This window comes from Delphinapterus leucas, chromosome 9 (genome assembly GCF_059928025.1).
Source record: "Delphinapterus leucas isolate spDelLeu-1000000601 "Yukka" chromosome 9, BTC_Dleu_Yukka2, whole genome shotgun sequence".
NCBI classification, from domain to species: domain Eukaryota; kingdom Metazoa; phylum Chordata; class Mammalia; order Artiodactyla; family Monodontidae; genus Delphinapterus; species Delphinapterus leucas.
In genome coordinates this window covers 7,844,552-7,867,851 of record NC_143137.1, presented here as the reverse complement: position 1 = coordinate 7,867,851, position 23,300 = coordinate 7,844,552, and positions in this window count along the sequence as shown.

Here is a 23,300-nt window from a genome sequence, read left to right as displayed (position 1 = left end):
ATTCATATATCCAGTTTCCAGTTTTGGGCTATTACTGATTATACTTTTTATTTCTAAACTTTCCTTTTGGCTTGCCTTAAATTGGCCCAACTTTCTAGATGGTATTTTATTATTTTCTTACATTTTCAATTTTTTCTTATCTACCTTACAAGCATTCTATATATGTATATTTGTTTTGTATCTTGTTTATAATTATTCCATTATGTTGAGGGTCTAGGAGTTTTTTCCTGACACTCTTCACAGTGACTTATTTTCTCTTCCATTTTGTGATTTTTTGTTATCCTTTGACTTACTCTTTGCACTTTGCAGTCTCTGGGACAAACACTATCTTCGGTTGATGTTGATCAGTCCTGGGAAGATTTGAGTTTGCTTCTGGCAGGTGCCTTGATACATGCCTGGCTCATGTTTATGTTTATTTCTTGGCTTGGGATTCCTGGACACTCTAATAATGTAAGTTCAAATGGTAAACCTGTGTGAGGGCAGGCCTGTTGGTATGAACTTTCAGGAGAGGGTTTTTTTGCTGATCCAGTATCCTGGGCCAGACAGATGGCTCATCACCATTTCCTGTGGCTGCTGGCCGGATGCTTTCCTAGCCTCACTTAGCATTGAAGATACAGCCTGGAGGGGCTTCACCTCCAGATTCCAACACTCCACCCTGGGGGAACTCTAGGCATTTCCTTGTCCCTGGAAAACTGCACACCCTCAATTCTCTTGTTTTCCAAGACAAGGAAATGTCCCCAGAGAAGTGGCAGCTCACCACTCTCATAGTCATCCCTGGCTCCCTTGTATGGCCTCAGGATTTTGCTTACCTTCTCAAGTGCTCAGCTATGAATTGAAAGAACACTTGTTATGTTTTATGCAGCATTTATAGAAATTATTTTGTAGATTTTCAGACCCGCTAGTTTATCATAATACCAGAAATGAAAAGTTGATTATATCTTCTTTAAAGAATTGAAGACTGGGGCTTCCCTGGTGGCGCAGTGGTTGAGAGTCCGCCTGCCAATGCAGGGGACACGGGTTCGTGCCCCGGTCCGGGAAGATCCCACATGCCGCGGAGCGGCTGGGCCCGTGAGCCATGGCCGCTGAGCCTGCGCGTCCGGAGCCTGTGCTCCGCGGCGGGAGAGGCCACAACAGTGAGAGACCTGCGTACCGCAAAAAAAAAAAAAAAAAAAGTTAAATATAAGACTGTCATAAGCAACACTTTTGCCGTTATGCATAATACTACAATAATATCCTTGTACATACTTGATGGATACGTAGAGCCTATCTGTAAGGAAACATTCCTGGAAGTGGAATTTCTGGTTAAGTTTAAGAGATATTTTAATTTTCTAAGATTTTTACGAAATGCCCCTGAAAAAGTCATACCAGCTTAGCCTCCCACTGGTAAAATATAACAGTGCCTGTATTCCCACACCCTCACCAACGAGTGGCCCAGCTACCTATGGCTGGTGTATAGAAATGCAAATTTTGACAGTTTTATTGAGATGTAATTCACATATAATATAATGCATCTATTTAAAATATAGAAATCAATGGCTTTGATCTGGCTTTTGGAAACGTGTAATACATTTAATCAAATAGTTTGGAAATGTGTAATACATTTAATCAAATAGTGTGAACTCTGTGTATGTACTCTGACAACCTGATAGTGGTAATATGGCATCTCATTATAGTTTAAATTTGCTGTTCTTGTATTATGCACAAGTGATGAGCACCCCCGCGCCAGTTAAATCGACAGGGACCTGATATTCTGGTAGTTTTCACAATGCTGAAAGCAGGAGAGCATAGATTCGATTCAGGAGAAGCTGGGAAAATGTATTTTTCCTTTTCCAACCTCACCCCAGCATGCTGACAATAGAAACTTATTCTCGAACTGACCTTATTCAGGGTAAGAGAGGTATTGCTCCAGTGTGTTGGTTTCAAAGATTTTCCTCCATGCAGAATAAATAGTGGAACTGAAATATCAGTAAAGCTCTAAGTAAGCAGATGAGGTGCTGTCAGCAGTGAATGCCCCATATACTCATAATGCAAGGACTTAAATAGAGAGAGGTATTAACTGTCATGATATTTGAAAGAAGTAGAGAATCTTGTGCTCGCAGCATATTCCTTAAAACTCGACTAGGTGGCAACCCCACCCCATGCCCACCCTTCCAAAAGGTCACCCCAATTCCAGGCATCACATGAAGACAGAGATGCAACATCCAGCAGAAAAGAGATTATTACTTTATTTTGTTTCTATGTTCGAAGGGGGGAAAAAGGCACTTTCTCAAAAATTACTAAGTGGACCTCGTGCTGTGTTTCATTGACCAGAACTGAATCATTGAACCATATATCAGTCCCTAAGTCAATCAGTTATTGGCATGAGGAATAGAATTTCCCTAATTGCCTTAGATTGATCTATTTGTGGCCGTGAGTTATAGGCTCTGCAGTAAAAGAAAATGTGAGAATAGCTATTGGTTAATGTTTGATACAGAATGCATATATGTTTGATGGTATAATTTGCAATAAAGTTAAGTAACGTCATGAGTAAAATGGACCTATGTGGTCCATTTTCAACTACAAAATGAAGGACCGTGATCATGGAAACAAAATAGTGTCAGCTGATACTGCTCAGTACCAGAAAATAAACCATGGTTTAGTTTTTGAGCCATACATTTGATAATACTCAGAAGTATATATATTGCAATGCTCCTGAATGATTGCAATGCTGAATCCTCTGCATAACTTATTACATTTTATCTCAGGTGGTATTAAAAGTATTAAAGTCCTCATTTGGAACTCAGTCACTATAGCGTTTCTGGGAAAATGGGCTCAGAATTCTAAATAAGTTCACAAATGAAAATTTGCAGCAGAATCCATTCACCAGCTGGGGACTGCCCAGTATTACTACATGTTAAACTTGATACTTGAACATGAGTTTTAAAAAGAAATAGAAGCAAGTAAATATGAAAGAATCCCACCTCTCTTTGACATGGTCTTTTCGATGAGCTTAAGAATGGAATAGTTCCATTTCACATGAATAGCAACAACAACAAAACTTTGCACATAGATAAACTGAGAAAGGGCTCTTGGGGACTGAAATACCATCATTCTTTATTTTATTTACTTGACATCCTGCAGAGATCCAAACCACCATTTCACCATAAATTTGGTCACTTTCCCTAAATCCATACATCAAAGCCTACTGATAAAATAGAAAACTTTAGCAAGAAGAACAGCTCTGCTACTCCCCAAATGTCACCAAAACATTGGAGCAGCCGTCTCACTCTGCTCCTGTTTCCACGTGAGTTACCTGCCACCCTTTGTGAGTATAAAGAGATCAAGGAGAAGTTTTGAAACCTATTAATGAAACACTGAGAACCCACACGGCACAGGTTGGAGATCTCAGCAGAGGTCCTAATTAAAGAAGGAAAACTCCAAGTTAAAAGAAAGCAAACACTCACTGGAACCAACCTGGAAATTTCAGCCGGCTGCAGGCTGTGGCAGCGTGCTGGAATTAGGACAGATCACATCTACACCTGCTGTGGTGATGAAGGAAGCCCTACTGAGAGAGGAGGTTTTGAGTAAAGAAAATTGGGGAAGGGTTTATTTTTGTGTGAGGTTCTCGTGAGGAGGAATTTAGGACAAAACATTATCTGTCGTTATTGTCGTTGAGCCCACGGCCATGCCCTTGCGTTTTTACAGCCCAGGTCGCTTTTGTTTTTCCTGAGAGTAAACACTTTCTTTGTAACACCATTGTCCAGGGCTGCTTGAACAGGCCTGACTGAAAATGCCAGCCTATTAGCATGAAGGAAATCCACGATCTTACTCCTTAACTTTAGAACATAATTTAGTATGTTTTCAAGTAGATGCAAATTCCAGCCTTGCTGTTTGTGGTTAAAGAGCTTTAATGGCACTTTTAGCATCTCGGATGTGTAAGCGCTGATGTCCTCCGTCCTCCGTGCTGAACTGATTTCCTGGTTTCCTGGGGCTCCTTTTGTGTTGATTCAACATTCAACTTTACAAACAGAGGAAACAGCTCTCCCTCTGTGACCCTGGCACAGTGTGCTCTGCTTACAAACACCAGGTCTCAGCAGCATTCCCTGGTCAGGATCACCCAAATCAGGAAGGCATTCAGGAGACCTGATGTCACAAAGCTTGTGCCTTTTGCTGCTGCTGTTCTGTGCAAATGATCACAGACGGATGTCTGACATGATTTTGAACCTCCACACTATTGAGCATCACTTAATTTGTAGTCAAGGTGCTAAACTGACCTGGAAACATTACACCCCATTTCCAAGTTTTCCTTAAACGTCCCCAGATCCAAACGCACACCTCTTTCCTCCTCAAAAGGGTGTAACACGTCAGAGGCACATGCTTCTGCATATACTTTGCCTTGATGCTGGTAGGAAAATTGATTTCCCCCCCCAGGATTTCTATCCAGAATACACAGAGATTAATAAGCAGCTTTCAAAATGAAAGTTTCCAGGTGAGAGATTTCAACACTGTTTTGTAGATCTGGTAGATTAGACTACATACTTTCAGTATTTTAGGAGCTCAAATCCTAACCCTTTCCAATTCACCAACTCACTTTACCCAAAAACATAGTATCAGAGCCTAATGAAAAGGGCCGTTAGCTTCTGATTTCAAGCTTCCCTTACCAACTGCGTTCACAAGAAAGTTTTTTGCAGCCAAGAAAACTGACAAGCCTTGTGAGCGATCTGTACAGTTTTATTTACTTTTGGCTCCAAATGTTGTAAGAAGCACATGCCCCTGTGATTCGGGCACCAGTTTTGAATTAAGATGTCCAGTCTCTTGTGCCTGCATGTGTATCCCCACATGCAGAAGAACACGGTGGGCTCATCTCCTCCCAAGGAAGAGTCTGTTTTTACTGCAGACCTCTGACCTCCACCCAGAGATGGCACTGGCGATGACACCTGTGTCTGCCCATACCAGCCCTGGAGTCAGATCTGTGATTCAGAGCTCTTCTGGTGGCTTTGGTGTGGCCACTTCCCACTGTAGCCGCCCATCACTACCTCTCAATTCCAGAGTCACCCAGATGCTCCAGTGAAGCTGACTCCTCATAAGATCACTATGTCGCCATGCTCACACCGAACTGTGTATCTGTGTGTGTCTAGCTAGCTCATCTGGGAAAAGTAGTTGAAGAGAGACAGAGGTGGAGGGATGAAAGAGAGCAGCAGATTCAAGAGGATTCACAAGAGAATACTTTTTTCCTGATTATAAAAGTCACACATGCCCATTATAAAAATTTTGGAAAATACAGAGAAGTGTAAAGAAAGGAAAAGTTACCATAATCATACTCCCCAGCTAACATTTTTGGTGCATCTGTAGTAGGGAAATTTCTGGTTGTCAAGTAAAAAGGTATTATCTTTCCCCTAATAACATAGGTTTTTAAAATAATCTTAGGTCCTAAATTTAAGTCGTGTGTGATAGCATGTAAATGGGAGGTTTCTGAAAGGGAAGTATTTCTGGAAATCATTCCTCCCCTTTCTTCAACAGATCTGTCCACTTATTCAGGTTTCTTGGCTAATACATCCCAAGGATAGAGCACCCCCCTTCCCAAAATTCTCAAATAAAGGAAAGTCTTATTCGTTTTTGGATTTGAAGAGAGATATTCAAGAAGGGTATTTCCTTAAACTCAATTCATCTATCATGCATTGTGATGATGCCTAGACACAAAGCACAAGATCTCTTGATGGATGGTCAGGATAAACTCCATGGCTGGCGTTGGTTCAGCAAAGTCTTGCCTTGAGCTCTCTGTCCACACTTCGCATCTGCATACGGTTGCCCAACTTGGTCCCAGAAATGAACAAAAGGAAAATAAACATCTTTTCCTTAATAATTAAATCTTTTCAAAACTCTATCAATATGTTATGAAACTAACTGCTGTTATCGTAGTCTATTTGGTGAACAAAGAAACTACATTTTAGTAAATATTTCAAAGTGAAGCAGATATAATGGAGGTAGTAAAAGTTCTTTATATTTATATATGGGACTTGGAGTCATTAAATGTTTTCATATCTATTACATTAAAAGGCTGCTTATGTTAAAAATTGACAGTAACTATATATATAATATTAAAAAATTAATAATATGAATTAAAATGGAATCTTAGGTTGGTTTCGTAAACTGTAAAACTTGGTCAAAATCTGTTCTGTGCACATGTTCTAGTTTTAGAATCTAAACCAGAACCAGAATCTAAGTAGTATCTAACTATTGACTTCTGTGTGACTAGAATGATTCTAAAACCCTGTGGCACTACTCAGTCATGAGAGCATTGTCAAGGCTTTCCACCATAGACATTAATAAGAAACGCCCATCGTGTTAGAATGATTTTGAAACTGACCATGGAGGAGTGTACTCTAGTAAATGACATAATTGTAGCCCATTGAACCCCCCCTCAAAATATACATCCCATTTGGGAAAATGTTGCTTCAAAACAGATAAAAGAATGCCTGGTCAAAATAAGGTTGGCTACCCACAACTCTGATGGCCCGAGGTTTTCTTCGTTTTTGTGAAAGGCAGTGACGGACGTTTTTAATCTTCCTGTGCGAGACTTCATAAGATACAAATGCTTCCTCTTCAGAATCACCACAAAGATAGGGAAAAAGCATTCTCAGATGCACACGGATCCCAAGAATGCTCTCAGGGCATCCCAGGAGGTCTTGCTGCTCCCTAGAAACTGTTTTTCATCATATTGTGAAAAACAGTATGATTGGTACATGCAGTTTCTGACACCAGTCTCGCATCTAATCTCCTCGGGTTTATGAATATCTACAAGAGCCCCAAGGCCTAATTGCAGCGGCGGCTAACAATTGATTTATTGAGCTGTTAGCGCGGGTACTTTAAGAGGACTCCATAAACATGGGGCTGATGACAGTAGTGGTCAAGTTCCCATGATTCGTTACTGTCAGTTTATTTATTTGTAATATTTATGGTTGTAAGATAGAGCTGAGTGATTATCTGTGCAAGGGGGCTGAAAATTCATTTCTAAAGGATGCCAGTAAATACAAGCATGTTCTTGGTTGAATTTTCAAAAACATATTCCTTAGTAGCTAAGGAAAAAAGTCACACAGTGAACTAGAATCATACAAAATAAGGAAAAAGTGGAAAATGAGAAGACATGAGGGTTTGAAGAACAAGTTATATTTGAGACCGCGTTGAGCATGTGGGTACATTGGGAGGGGAAAGCCAAGGCATCTCTTTACTCAGTAGAGAAAGCGACTGAGACCAATAGCCAGCAGTATCCAGGAGCGTCCCCCACCGTAGTTTCCAACCCAGACCTGTGTCACATGAACGCGTGTCACGTACTCGCATTGTGACATAAAGAGAGTATGACTCCCACGGTAAACCTACATCAGGTTCTGTCAGAGGCTGGACTTGCATCTAACAAAGGTTTTTTTGTTTGTTTAGCTCATTTTCTTGAACTGAAAAGTTGTTGGGAAAAGTGGGTCACGGTGTTCTTTTCCCTCTAAAATGGTCCAGAGCTCCCAGAAATGTGAAGACCAGTGAACTCAAGGTCTCTTGCAACCGCGGGGTTTTATGAAATCACTGATGGAAATCTTTAGCGTCATTTTGGTGGCAAGTGTCTGTTCCTGTCCTGGCCCTGCTTTTTGCCTCCCCCCAGCCTAGAGCAGTTTGCAGCAGAGGTGGGCTGTGAATATTCCAGGACATAAGCGTGAAAATGTTTTTACCGGCGTGAAAATAATTCTCCAAAGAATTCCCGAGGCCTTTTCTTTAGCATGACTTTCATAGTCCTCCTTGATGTGGCCCCACATCTCCCCCAGCCTTCATCTTCTGGCTTCTTCAGACTGCATCTTCCAGCATCACGATAGGAATTCTCACTTTTCCAGGACCCGGGACCCAGACCACCCAGTATCCTTCCAACCGGCCTACAGCTTCCCCATTTGCAGATGTGGGATGTTGCTTCCTCTTCTTGCCAACTGAAATCCTACTGGTTCTTCAACACCTAATTTTGGTCTGCTTATTCAGAGCATTCTTTACTTACTTCTCTGAACAACCAAAAACCAAAGGCTATTACTGCGCCTTTAGCTGTCAGGTAATTGAGGCTTATGTGATAATAGTTGTTATTATTATTAATTATTAATTATTCCTAGTTGTTTATCTGTCAGTTCCCCACCCTGAATTATACTCGAAGGCTGGAGCTACTTTTATTCTTCTTTAGCCTTTACCAGGATGCTAAAACAAAGAAAGAAAGAAAGTTCTATTCCCTGTACTGGGCACACACAATTATGACATGCTTTTCGATTTTTTTATTTTTATTTTTTCACCAAAGCAACGCAAGAGCAATTCATCTTATTTTTATGACTAGTCTCGGATTAACTATGTTCTCAAGTTTACTAGATATCCACGCGGTCTAAGCAGGCATATTTTTCCCAAAACATATAAAAGAGGCGGGGCAGGGGGAGTACAAAGCTGTGACCTGCAAAGATAAATGTTCAGTAACTTCTACTGTGGTATTCTCAGTCTACTCGTAAGTCATCTTCACCTGAGAATTCATATTATTTTTGGTCAAGAAATATACTAGTTAAAGGCATTTAGTTAATTTTATCTATTTAGTGTTTTCTACATTGGCGGGACTAAGTGACTCAAGGAGGGAGTTTATGATTGTGTGCCCCACAGTTTCAGTAAAACAATATTTTTTCCTTTTATGTATTTATTGTCTGCCTTAAAACATGGAATCTGGCTTAAGCTAAAGCAAAGTATATTTTCCTTTTTTACGATAAACACCTTTAATTACCTTTCTTCAGACTACTTTGTTGGAACACACAATGTGTATGTCTCCTGAGGTGAGTGTGAGAAAGAAACCCAGCAGGACTGAATTCTGCCATCATTAAAGGAAAACCGAAAAGGTCAGATCCTGGAATGGGGTAAATCTCAGGCAACTCCTGGGAACGGGCACCGCTCTGCACCGAGACTGTCAGTCCCTGACTTGGTTATTGAATCATTTCTCGTATTTCTTCTTCTCCACCTTGTGCCCCGGTGAAGCAGGACACGCATCACGCCTTCAGTTAGCACCTGCTCCTATTTCCATGCCTTCTGGAGACTGTTGAGTGGGTTTCTAACAATAAAGCTGGAAAAAGAATAACGCCAAGATGGTGGGACAAGCAGTTGCAGAATCAAGGCAGGATGGCTCTTTTGGGGACTTAGTCTCCCACATGTCAACTCAATGGCATGAGTTGACATGAAACATCTGCTCTGTGCCAGTGAGTCAGCTAGGTATTAGGGACACAAAAGAATAATAAGACATGCTCTCCATCTTAAAGGGGCTTATTGTTTAGAAGGAAAGCAGTCTTGTAAATAGGGAAGTAGAATAAATTGTGATCTGCTGCTTGGCCGGAAGTCAGGACAGGGCCGCTGAGGAGACCGTGGGCAGTCTGTCTGAGTGGGGAGGCATCAGGGACGATTTCTCGAAGTGGCACCCCAGCACCGAGTCCTGAAGGATGAGAGGGGCTTCTTCCAGGGGGCCAGTGGGCGAGGGAACGCCTAACTTGTGAAGAACTGACAGCCTCAATTTCATTCAATTGGACAAATACTGTTGAGCAGCCCTACAGGGCAGTGAGGATGTGAGGTGGCCCCTGGGAACTCAGTGGGGGACTGGAAAGGACTGCGTGCTCTCCAGGCTTAAAGGACAGAATGCAGACAGGGGCACAGGCCAGTACCCTCAGTGCAGGAATGCGGCGGCACAAAAAGAAGGCACCTCACTCAGACCTGGGAAGTCAGGACAGTGCATCCCAAAGACTCAGTGATTGTCCCAAAGCTGTACAGAGTCAGGGCTGGAGGACGGGGTGAGAGGGGGAAGGAATCACGCATTGGACACCTGCCTTGGCTTCTTCCGTGTTCCGTTGTCACAAAAGGCAATACTTCACCGTCTTCGTCTCCTTTGTGGGCTTGAAGGGCGGATACAGAGGAGAATGCTGTGGCCACCCCGTGCGCTTTGCCGGTGCCTCGCTTGCTGCACACCCTCTTTTCCATGCCTGCAGCATCACCCTTGCTACTCCCTTCCCTTCTCACTTCAAGCATCTCTGCCCCAATCTGATCCAAGTATTGCACATAAACTTTTCATGAGGATTCTTTATATCAGGGCTTTGTGATGACAACAACAGAGCTTTCTAAAGTGAGGGACTGCACACTCTAAATAGGAACTACATACAGCAGTCTCCAGTTGAAAAAACAAAATCTATGAAGGCTGTCCAGGGTCGCTTCTCCCTGTGGAGTGGGAATCACCTCCATGACCATGGCTGTGGGAACACTTGGGTCCATGTTACTTCTGTCTGGGCCATGCTGGCACGCCCGCCCACTATTTTCCTTTGCACTCTTATTACTGCTTTTTGTCTTTTTCCGTGAACTCTGTGAATGGCTGCCTCATGCTCTCATCTTCCTAACCTGAGCCCCTGGGTCTGCAGGCTCCTGCAGCCATACTCTCTGCCAGATCATCAGTGGTATAGAAACAGTGATGGGAACAGAGCTTTGAAAGCCCTGTTGTCAGGAAGGGCTTCTTCATGCTTGACACCTGACCTTAGAACAGATTCCCTGAAGTGGGGCACCACGGCCCTGCTTATGCAACACCGTTAAATAGCTCATAGGTGGTCGTGGACTAAAACTGTTGTGTCCAGTCACTTCCTTGGGCTTCACCTGTAGCAGCTCCATCCCAGCTCTCATCACAGTGCCGCCATAATGACTCTTGTAAGGATATTAGAAATCTGAGACAGTTGTTCCCAGTCAAACCTCAGCTCCATGGTGCCTCTGAAATTACTGATTCCCAAAAGGTAAAGAGAGGAGACAAAAGTGTTTCAAGTCATGAACAGAATCCATCATAAACTTGGGAATCATCAACACTAACCGTGATCACTAGAGAGAGAGGCATGTGACTGAGTTTTACTGAATTTTAATGGCATAATTTTTAGCCGGGAAAACAAGCTCATGTGTGCCAGAGTGATTAATGATAAAGTTTATGCAGCTCATTGGTCATACTTAAATTAGTTTAAATATTCATCTGTTGTTTCATTAAGCTAAACCTCTGTGTTTCTTTTTAGTTCTGTTTTCCCTTGAGGGCTTCCTCTTGTCTGATTGGGAGATATTTGCCTGAATTGGGGGAAGAAATGCCCAATGACCTCCTAGGCAGCAATGCTCCTAGGCTGCCCAAGGATAGGAAAGATGAGTCAGGAAGCATAAACAGCACTTCACACTGTGAAATGCACACACAGCTGCACCACTTTTCATGGGTGAGGCATCGTGGTGAACTTGGCAGCAGCCAGCTTAGAGGTTCAGTCTTCTGATCTGTGGCCAACGAAATTATTGGATAAAGCTGGATGTGATTTGATGCCCTGGGGACTTCCTTACGTCCGTGCATCAATCTTTTTTTTATTTTTTTTTTTGCGGTACGCCGGCCTCTCACTGTTGTGGCCTCTCCCGCCGCGGAGCGCAGGCTCAGCGGCCATGGCTCACGGGCCCAGCCGCTCCGCGGCATGTGAGATCCTCCCGGACCGGGGCACAAATCTGTGTCCCCTGCATCGGCAGGCGGACTCTCAACCACTGCGCCACCAGGGAAGCCCCGTACATCAATCTTTTAACACCAGCCTACTGTAAGTCCTACCTCATTTATGTGCATTTGTAATTTAAATTGAGTTGGAGATTCCAGGAACTCTGCCTCCTAGAATTGAGTGAATATTCCTCCCAAATAGGAAACTTGCCACACGCTGCAATTACATTTGTGGTGAAGAAAGGAAAGACCAGGAGAGTAACTTTAATGAGATTCTTTTATAACATACCTTTAAGATCTTATTCAAATAAAGGAGCATCTGCGCCGACAGTGTCCTGAACATAACAATACCCAGGTGCAGCAAACGTTGCCTTTTTAAGCTGTAGCCTTGAGAGTACAATTTGCCAAATAGTCTACTCCATACTTCCTCCACTTCTGAATCATCCTATTTAGATCAACCTACATATAAACCTTTAAAATGTAAGAAATTACTTTATTGCAGTCTGAGAATTGATCCTTGGAGAGCTAGCTAGATGAATGGAAAATTCCAGATACCAAGAAGAGTTAGAACTCAGCTTCACAGATAAATCAGTTTATTTGGAAGCTGTGGCCTCCATACCAGCTGGGCATGAAAACAAAGTGTGTTGTATACACACCGCTAGTTGTGAAAGAATCTATGCCTGTTACTGGAACCATAGTGTCCAAATTTTCCAGCCTTGAGGGCCACCCTGTCTATTAATATCTGAATAAAGTATGCATCCTCCATGACACATTACTATAGGAAATCCAACTTTGTTCCCAGTATTAGCAATGATTCCTGGGGGGGTGCAGGGAGGACATAGTCTCCTAGATGCCAACTCTCCCCCCCATTCCCAATTTTCTAACACTCACCCTTGAACATGTTATCATGACTCTAATTCTTAGGGTCTTAGTTGGCGGCATGCGGGCTCTTCGCAGCAGCGTGCAGGCTTCTCGCTAGTTGAGGCACGTGGACTAATTAGTAGTGGCCTGCGTGTTTAGTTGCCCTGCAGCATGTGGGATCTTAGTTCCCCCACCAGGGATCGAACCCGCGTCCCCTGCATTGGAAGGCGGATTCTTTACCACTGGACCACCAGGGAAGTCTCTATCATGACTCTAATGATTGGCTTTTTCTACATTATTTGACCCCGAATGTGGACACTATTAATTCAACAAATGTAATTCTATTATAAATTGTTACAGGTTATTACTAATTTGACAATTATTAAATTTCACATGAGATATTGTTATTATTATTGAAGTTTATCACCCATCGAGGTACAAGAAGCCCTTCCCAGGAAAGCATTTTTTTCCTTGGGCCCTGCATCAGACCATGCTCTTAGGACTCATGCCCCGGCCCTCTCCTTTCAACGCTGCATCTTTTTGGCAGTCAACGGGAGAAGCAAGTACTTCCTGTTACCTTATTACTCAAAACCATCTAAGGTCCCTCTTATCAACCTCTCCTCTTTCTAGACTATTTAATCTGTTACCTTTTATATACTTGCTTGTCATTCTCTGCAATAACCTCTTTGAGAATCTCACCATTGTACTTAAATTGTGATTGAACACCCCCCCCAAAATCCATCCCATATTCTTTTAATTCTAATACATGAGGGTTTATAATTATCTGTAATGAGAGAAAACAGCAGCATCCTTTTCATAAAGGGATGTTTGAAAGCAGATGTTTGGAAACGACATTAACTGCGTACTATACGTGACTATATGACAGCTTTTAATGTATTTAGAGGCTTGCTAATATGTCAGTGTGTGACAGCCTCCTCCTTAGAGCTGTCACACTGTTGTCTGCTTCACCACAGAACATGTAGGACTTTCTGACCTGGGAGGAGGAGGTGAGGCAGGAGCAGTGTCTTGAGTGCACGTCTCTGGTCGCAGGCAGGCAAGCTTCTCCCACTGCCTTCCAGGAAACGGTGGCTTATGCCATAAAACAGAGAAAATGTTCTCAGTATAGAAAAACCATTACAAGTATTCTGTGTGGGAGAATAAAGTGGGAAGCAGCTTGAGGAGTGCAGTGAGCACTGAATTTGGAGTGCAGAGAGCAAGTAGGGTTCTCATCCTGTCTCTGCCGGTCTCTGCACTTAGATTCCTATTTTTTAAAATACTGAGTTTGGACCAGACGCCCTCCCGCCCCTCATGCAGCTCTAAAACTCTGCAAGGCTGCTGTTGAAAACTGCTACATTCCAATGAAGTGTGGACCCCTGATCGTCTGGCTGTGGACTAGCAAGATCCCACTTGTGAAGATAATGACCTAACAGATGAGTGCCTGAGGTCTGCCGCAAGCTGTGCATGTCCTCAAAACCAAATTGTCGTGGAACTCTTTGAAGCCCATCACAGCCCTCTCCCACACCATCAGTGCCAAACCCATCCTCTGAGCAGAGGCAGCAGCCACTGCTCCTTGAGCTTTCTCCCATATGAATAGAGGCTTTGATGCAAAACATAGAGCAGTTACTAACCCAAGGGGCTTTGGACTAACAAATCGCACTCTAACCCTAATTTTCTGTCTGGGTTTTCACAAGCCTCTGTGTGAGAAAAGCAAGAGATTTCAGATCTTAGCAGGGCCCACTGGAAGAACTGATGAGAACATTAGGCGTGTGGCCCACAGAGCAGCCTAAATTACCACTGTCTGAAATATCACCCTTCCTCCAAAGGCCTATCCAGGTTAATATCTAATTTTCTCTACATTACAACATATATGAAGGTTGTCATGGTAACTGAGTGAAAAGTTTAGCCAATAGAATCTATGTAGCTTTTTAGGCTTCTAGGCTTCCCCAGATATCTGGAGTTTTTTCTTAATCTTTTTTCTCTCAAATCCAATCTGCCAATTTTTTTTTTTTTTGACAGTCTGTTTACCAATCAAGAAAAGATTTTTTTCTTAATTTATTTTTTTAAGGAGGCATTTGGTATGGACAGTGATTATGGATTCATGGAATGCTACAACTGGAAGATATTATAAGGTCATTCAGTCCCTTCTCCTATTTGTCAAATAAAAACAATTGCTAGGGAGATTATTAAAATACAGATTGTTAATTTCCACTCTAAACTGTTGATTTAGAATTTCATCAGACAAGAGAGTCTGTATTTTAAACAAACATCCCAGCTAATTGTATCATCAAGCAAGTTTGGGAAACACTGATCTAATTTCATAATTTCCATTTGTAGATGAGGATGTTCATTTTGGTTACACATGCACCATATGAAAAAATCAAGAAAGGATTTCATAGCTTTGATAGGATTACGGCCTAAAAGAATTGACAGCAATTGAAGATTGTTTTTGATGTAGCTGAAACACTGACCTTGGTTCCTTTCAGCTTCTGGAACACTTAACTTTGTTGAGCCCAAAAAAGCAGAGATTATGTTACATTAATCATAGGAGTCAGCTTCCATACTCTCCCAACCTAAATAACACGCCATGGACAGGCAGCCACTGAGAAAGGCTGTTCTCTACCGAGGAGATTCAGGTCTCCTTTGGGGCACACACTTACTCTTTCAGTAGATGTGAATTTGAGTGTGTTTTTGTCATTCTGTTTATTGCATTTGTAAATTTTCTCTTTTGATTATTCTAGTCAGGTAATGGTGAGCTCAGCAAGGTAAACACATGTGCGACTCCAAAGTTCTACACTTAATGTCAGTTATAAATTTCACCAAGTAGCTAGAAAAGCGGCTGTAATAAGGAATATTCTAATTAGTCTTAGAGGCATTATGCTGCGGAAAAAATAGGAATTATTTTCTTCTGCAGAGTTTGCTAATTGCCCCCAACAATATGAATGAATCTCTCTTGTTACGCTTGCAGAAAATATATGGCTCTGCCTTCCAACTGGGATACTGGCGATATGAGGGAAGTTGCAAAAAAATTAATGTTTTGAACAGCTAGAGAGAACAGTTACACGGCTGTGGAAATGAAAATACATAACAATATTCTCTCTACATGCACAGTTTAAAACACTTCTGGGGTCAATGGAGGTATATATTCCCACTCTGCAGTTGATGGCTTCCATAAATATCAGTCCAGCATCTATACTTTATTTTAATTATACTTTTAAATATGCAAATATAACACCTAAACTGAGTGTAATTTCAAGGAATGCATGGTCATATTTTTTCCCAACTATACATTTGTAGAATAAATTTTGAGTAGTACTGTGATGATACCCAACTGCTTGATGATCAAAGTTGAGAAGTTGTTCTAGTCACCAAACTATGAAAATAAGACCAGTTATCTGCATATAATCCCCAAGGAATCTTTGAAGTGCTGTTTTGTTTGGTAGGATTGTGGTAGGGACGAAGAGGGGGAAGTTCTAAAGTGTCTGGAATTATTTTGCATCCATTCTAGGATGTACTCTTAATGTAATACCTGTTGATTGGAAATCCTCATAGAACAGACACCTGGTGAATGGCCTTTAACTAACTTCTGACCCCTTTGAGTGTGCGTATAAATACACTTTCCAAGATATAGTCTAGGGCTTGGTATTTGTCTGTGTTGCTTTCCAGCTGCCATGGCTCCGTCCAGTTAGCAAGACCTGCTGGTCCTCCTGGAGTTTTTCTTAATCCTCTCTAGACCTCTCTAATTTGAATTATTCTGTGTCATCAGTAAAGATTTGACTGTTGGGCCTTCGTGAAATCAGAAACTAGAATTGCAATTAGAGTTTCTTAATCATTTTGCATATTTATTGCTACATTGGGAAAATATTGGAATCTAATTAAAAGAAAGGGGAATTGTTCATTTGCTTAATATGTCACTTTTTTCTTTCAAAATATAAAGTTAAAGAAAAGCTTGATTGTCTTCAAGAGTTGCAGTTATCTGCCAGTGGGGACTACTGAATATACATGATACAGAAATTCAATGTCAACACACAATCTATGCTTGAAGAAAGCATAATTACAGTGAGCTTTAGAGGCTAAATAGTCTCTTAGTTTTTTTAGTTTTAGTTTTTCTGGCTCTTGGCCCATTGCTTTATTTGCAGAGTTATGAAAAACATTACTTTGGTAACAATTTTCTTTATCCAACTCTTTTTCAGCAGGTGGTAAAGCTTATTCTTGTAATTTAATGTGAAATATGCAGTGTAATTTCATTTATATGAAGTTCAAAAATACACAAAAACTTAACAATTAAATGGTTTAGGGCTACAACATGGGATCAACTCTAAAGGAAAACAAAGGGATGATTAAGCCCAAATCCGGGAACACAGTTTCATCTGAGTCGGGAGAAAATGGGTGGTGTCAGGTCAGGGCACAGAGTGTAAAAGAAAAATTATAGCAGATGCTTGTTAAAATGGCAAGGAAGATTTCAGTGAAGACCACTGAGAGAGAGAGAGGGAGAGAAACTCAACTGCATTGCATTGACTCAAAGGCTGGAGAGTCTTTAAGCACTAGGGTGAGCTAGTGGAAAAGTTCTGGAGGCCCTTAGGTTTGCTGACTGCCCTTATGGAAGTTAGTCTCCTACCCTCTGACTGAGACTGGGAGATAGGGACCCCATCTTTCTTGACGATTCCATTTCAAATGAATGGTTCCCAGGTCCTTGAGAAAGACCTTCAGCGTCGTAGACGTGTCAAAGAAGCAGAAATCAAAGAAGTAAAACAATTGCAAGTTTCCTGCTTTTGTCTTCTCCAGTTTTTAGTTTGTCCTTGTGAGTTTATAGAGGTTTATTTTTATTATTATTCCTTTACTGTCATTTTAATGGAGGCTACATTTATGGGAGAAGACTTAAATTCTCTAAGAAAAGGCAGGTTGGGGGCCTAGAATCAGGCAGAGACCTGTCTACTAGAGTTTAGTCAAGCTGAGGGGAATATTAGTGCCTCCTCAGTCAACAGGAAGCTGTGGGTTAATGCCGAGGTTCTTTTCCCTAAAATTTGGTAAATACGAAGCTCTTCATCATGGGTCTCTGTACTTCACATATACTTTATAAATTTTCCTCACTCTTTAGTAAAAGCAGAAATGAAATTGAATACTACTTAATAGCAGTGTGGATAGCATTTCAGTAGAGGTAGAACGGGTGCCATGCTGTGCCCTGGGTCAGGATGGATGCTCGCAGGAGCAGAGCTCCCGGGAGGGTCGGTGCATTGCCCTGGGCTGTTCTGCAGGGACTTCTCTCCGGCTGTCATTGGCTAGACTCCATCTCTCTGAAGCAAAGGGCAGTATTTTAGCCTTGATTTACTCCTGATGAGGAGACTCAGGCAGAGGCGACATTAATTGTTTCTTCCTAACATCACAATACACCCGCATTCCCTAAGGCTCCGTCGCTCCCTAGAACTTAGTTAGCTGCTTAGGGAAGATCGTTCACCACTTCCAGGTCTCCGGGGTAACATTACCGGCTTTATTGTTGCAAGTCAACAAATCGCCTCCCATCTGTCTACGCTGACTGTGTTACTGCAGCGGCAGTGCCCTAGATGTTTCCCTAGTGGTCTGAAAGAACTAATGTGCCTCCCTAAGCATCTAGCTTAATGCTAAGGAGGGACTTAGGCGTTAAGGAAAAATCTGCCTGGCAAGGAAATTCTAGAAGGTAGAATACACTGTGCTTCTCATGCTGTGGCCGTGGCTCTATCCAGGAGGACATTGACGGTCCATCTGAGTCTCACTGAAAGATCTTAGTGATAACCACAGGGCTACTGGGAAGCTAAGGGTTAGAGAAAACCGTGAGGCAGCAGGCACAGGTGGTGCCCCAGACAGACCCTCCAGGTGCTACACGAAGCTTGATGTTACAATGTCGTGTATGTGGTCAGCAAGGGACAGAGGGCAGAAGCCAGCCAGAGGGAGCCCTGTGCTGGAGACCACATGAGATGCCTGGAAAATTCACAGCTCCCCTGTTCAGATCTCTCAAGGTCAGAGGAAATGCAGAAGAGCCAGCTGAACAAGGGTTAGAGGAGAATTGACACATCTAGGAGGAAAGAAAAATTAGTCGATCTAAAAAAGAAATGGAAAATTTTATTCGAGCCAAATTTGAGGATTATAACCCGGGCAGAGCATCTCAGAAAGCTCTGAGGACCATTCTGCCCATTAGAAATCAAGAAATAGTTATATAAGTTTATTGAGACAGAGGGCTGTATACTAAATGCCATTTTATTGACAGTTTACGCAATCCAGATCTAAGCGTCATCGTGTCCCCTTACAAGATCGAGAAGGAATGCTATCTTTTAAGCAGTTGTCTTGTTGATGCCAGGAGAATGTTGCCCTTTATGTTTGAGCAGGTATTTCTGCTGATCGGGGGGAGGTTTGGTCAATGCATAATACAGATACGCAATGCACAGTGGGAGGAGAGAGGAGGCCAAAGGGCAGAGAAGAATGTTTAGGTGTAAATGTTTCTTGTCTTGCCATAAAATATGAATTTTATTTCATAGTCCCAACATGGCGCCTCACTTGCAGAACATCTCCAAAAACAAAGAATTGCCTTGCACCCTCTCTTTCCTTCTCATCTTAGAGACCGACTGCAGCCAGCCCACAGAAGCCGCAGCACTCAGGCCCTGAGCAGAGGAGAGAACCCCTGAGGAACCATTCTCTGCACCCACTGATATGGGGGCTGCCTGCCGGCTTTAGGGTTTTCCTGTGTTGATGGCCACTTTGCCTTGTTCTGGCAAATGCCTCTTTAACAGTCTTTAATGAGCTCCCATATTGCTGGCCCCAAAGTTTGACCTTTGGTTCATTCCCATCATTTTGCTCTGTTTTAGTCCGTGAGCTCATGGCAGGCACATGGTGGCCGGGCGAAGGATGTCGGTCAAGTTCCTTGCAACAGGAGTGAATGGGACTACTGGATCCCAATTACTTAGTGACCCTCCCCTTGACCGAGCTCCCTGCTAGTCTAGAGTGAACCCCAGTCACAGACCTAAAGGTGGCTCTTATGTAAAAAAAAAATTATGTCGTCCAGAACTACTACAAGTGAGGTAATCTTCGTGTCCATGTCTGCTTGTCTGCTAGCCTTCCTTCCTCTTCTGTCTACTAAAAGAATTTGAAGATATTTCTAAGTCTGTGTACATTATAATAACATAAAATGGGGAATTCTTCATGGTTGAGAAGGTTGATCGGTTTCCCTCAGATTTTCTTCCAACTCTACCCCTCACCTCCAGAAAGACATTTATACCACCCACTAAGGTTCAGAACAAGAGAATATCATTCTGGGATGTCTGTTTCTCAGAATGTTTTAATGTTAGACTTTAAAGAATACATGTTGGTTTTAAAAATGAGAATGAAACCTTAACATGTTTAGTATGTTTTAGCCATTAGTTTCTCCACTAATTATATCAGATTTCATAATATCAGATTTTGAAAGAGTGTATGTGTGTGTGTGTGTATATACACACAGAGACAGACTTTAAGTTAAAGATGGTGGATTGCCTACATCTGTTTCAGTTTTCTCCCTCAGCAGCCTCCGTTAAAATGGTAGTAAAAGAATATTAAAAAAAAAAAACAAAACTCTAAACTCACAAGGACAAAGCGAAGTAGTTGAGGGATTTCAGTTCATTTTAGGAAGATGGAAAACTAATGCAGGAGAGGCAATTGATGTAGCAGGATGGAGGGAACCACAGCAGGAAGAGCCTACAGAAAGGGTTACAGAAAAGGAGTCCATTGGCTTTCTAGCATGCAGGCTCTAGGCATGGGACACTGGGTAGTTTGGAGCAAAGCATAGACAGCAGCTGAACAAAGTGCTAGTTGAAGGTCAGCGTGCAGAACTGTCAGATGCCAGTATCTTGCTATTCTCATCCAACCGGGTAACTGGGCTTCCCCAGAAGATGGGACTGTTAAAACACGAAGAACTTGAATAAGGAGACTCAAGTCCTAGGGCTACTAGAGCCAGCTGAAAATGAGTGGAATTAGTGAAAGTCTACTTAACTCTCCTTCACTTCCAAAAAAACAAAAACCAAACAAGTTAGCTCTCACCTCCCCCTCCCCCCTGTTCTCCTGCCAAACAGGAAATTAGAGAACTCTTTCAAGGGGAAACAGCCAAGGATTACCAAACATTAGAGAAAAGCATTCACTATGATTGGGGAAGAAAAAAGAAGAAAGTTTTTTTTTTTTTTTAACTGAAATAAGCAAAGATAAAGCAGGAACCAGAAGAAAACTTGTCTCCAGGGAGCCCTGCTGCCATGCCTGCCCCGATATCATAGCAGAGGTGTCAGAATACGGCAATGTGATGTAAGTGAGAGATCTACAACTACACTGATACAGAAATGAAGGAATCTCAAGTCGTAGAACTTCTGGTGTGCAGTATCCATGTCAGAGGTTATAAAAGGTTAACACTTAAATTTGGAATCACCCAGTCTAATGTCCTCATTAGATTACGTGCTTTGCCGTAATCATCTAATTTGCTAGCTGCAGAATCAAGTTTAGAATGCAGACTCCTAATTTGCAGTCCAGTTTGCTTTCTGCTATTACTTACCTCTACAAAATGGGTGTAAACATCTGATTAAGGGAAATTTGTTCCCCAGAGTCAACTACAGGACACACAAAATCAACTTCATGTATTTTTTTACATATAAATATGATATATCTAAAACCTCATAGCCAAAAAGTAGGAATAAATGATAATAATTCTGATCACTTTTTTTTTTCAAATTTGGAAGAGCTATTTTGAGATGATTTGCTAGGCTTCTTTAAAAATTTAGCCTATGAAATTATATTAGGGTCTTTAATTTTCTTTTGATATATTTTCCTCAGGTTCAACATCCAGTACGATCCACTGCTCATTATTTTTAAAAACAGATGGTATAGCACTCTCTTATTTGAAGGCATTACTAAGGCTCTGTCTTATGAGTGTTTGGAAAACAGGAGCCACTTCTATCTGGCCTCCTCCTCCCCTCCTCAAGTTACAGTCCATCCAAAATGGCAGCCTTAGTGTATAGAAGTGAGTTATGCCTCTGACTTGATTCGGTGGGAAGAAATTATAAGGCAGGTAGTATGTGTATCAGACTCTCTGGGCCTTGTTCTCTCCTCCCCATTTCAAAATTAAGGAAACCTGGAATTTATCATATCAGAACAAACAGCTAGAGATCAGTGCCTGGTTTGAAATGGGAGGTAACTTGTGTTTGTGTACATTTGCACATGCCCTTCCTGAAACCCCTTTTCTTCTAAAACAACTTCCCTAAAATCTCACAGGTCTGTACTCCTCTCCACTGTGTTTTAAGTGGAAACCCTTCCATGTTGCCCACCTGTTGCTACTCTGGGTTTCTGGTAAATTTTAATGGGTTACATGCAGATCAGTGATACAAAACGAACACAACTATCGCTCAACTCACTGAATTCCAAGTCTAGCTAGTAATGCTTCAGCTCCTGTGAAAGCGGAATTGAAATATAAACACAGTTTTAAGGACTTCAAAATGTTATTAGGGGGCTTCCCTGGTGGCGCAGTGGTTGAGAGTCCGCCTGCCGTTGCAGGGGACACGGGTTCGTGCCCCGGTCCGGGAAGATCCCACATGCCGCGGAGCGGCTAGGCCCGTGAGCCATGGCCGCTGAGCCTGCGCATCCGGAGCCTGTGCTCTGCAATGGCAGAGGCCACAGCAGTGAGAAGCCCGCATACCGAAAAAAAAAAAAAAAATGTTATTAGGGAAACAGGAAAATAAAAATTAATCTGTCTTAACAAACCTAGGGAATCATTGCAGTTCATGTGCACGAAGACTCTGATGTCAGCTCTCCTTCCCTTGGGGTCTTTACTTAAAATTCACTTGTTGCTCTTTAAATTCACAAGTAGCTTAAGGCAAATGTTTGAATTTCTAAAACGAAACCATGTGGCCAAAGTAAGCTTAGGGGAAACAAAAGTAAGGCAAAGAAATGGAAAATCTTCCAAAACAAGCAAAAGCATTAAAATGATGATGCTCTTTCTGAACTTAACTTAAAAATAACATACGCTCAAGATAAGCTTAAAACTATAGACACTCCCATCCATAAAGCCTTAAAGGAAAAGCAGAAAATTACCTCAGATGAAACTTCTTTATATGTCGTTTCTGTTCCCAGGATATTCTGACTCAGTTGGTCTGGAATAGAGCCCTGGCATCAGTATTTTTGACTGCCTAGGTAATTCACATGTGCAGCCAGGATTAAGGAACACACATGAACAATGTTTGGAAACTGTTCCAACAGGTATTGATGCCTCCCCTCTCTATAAGCCCTACCACACAACTGGTGCTTCCCTAAAATACACACACACACACACACACACACACACACATACCAAATTTTATTCATTTGAATATTCATTGAATCAACAAGTTGAATTTTGGCTTTGTGCAAGGAGCCCTGTTTCTGTCTGTCAAAAGCTCCCTATCTAGATGTGGAGAATATGTAATGGTGCAAGGGAAATGGGAACAACTCTTGGGGTGGAGGGAGGGCAAAGGAAAAGTGAGCAGATTCTTTTAAAAGAGGTAATTTCAGATTTGCTCTCAGTCCTGATCTTTCTTTACACTGCCATTAGGTACTGGGTTGGCTCGTATTATGTATGTGAGAAAGAAAGATGGAAGCATACCTAATAGTTTTAGATAATTGTACATTCTAGACTTTCACTTTCCACCGTGACTTCTGTTCATAGTTTATCGATGTAAGACATCTATAAAGAGAAACAATTTCTAAACAAACAAAGCTTCTGTGAAAGTATGTGACTCTGTTTGGCCACACTGGACTGCCTTATTACCCATCTGAAAACATGATTGACACTACTATGATTATCCTCTAGTTGGAAGGGACATCTACACTTATTTAGCCAACTACTATGCTTTCAGGCATACCAACCCTGGAGAACTCCAGAAAAATGATTATTGGCCTTTCAGAAAAGGCACCTGGCAAA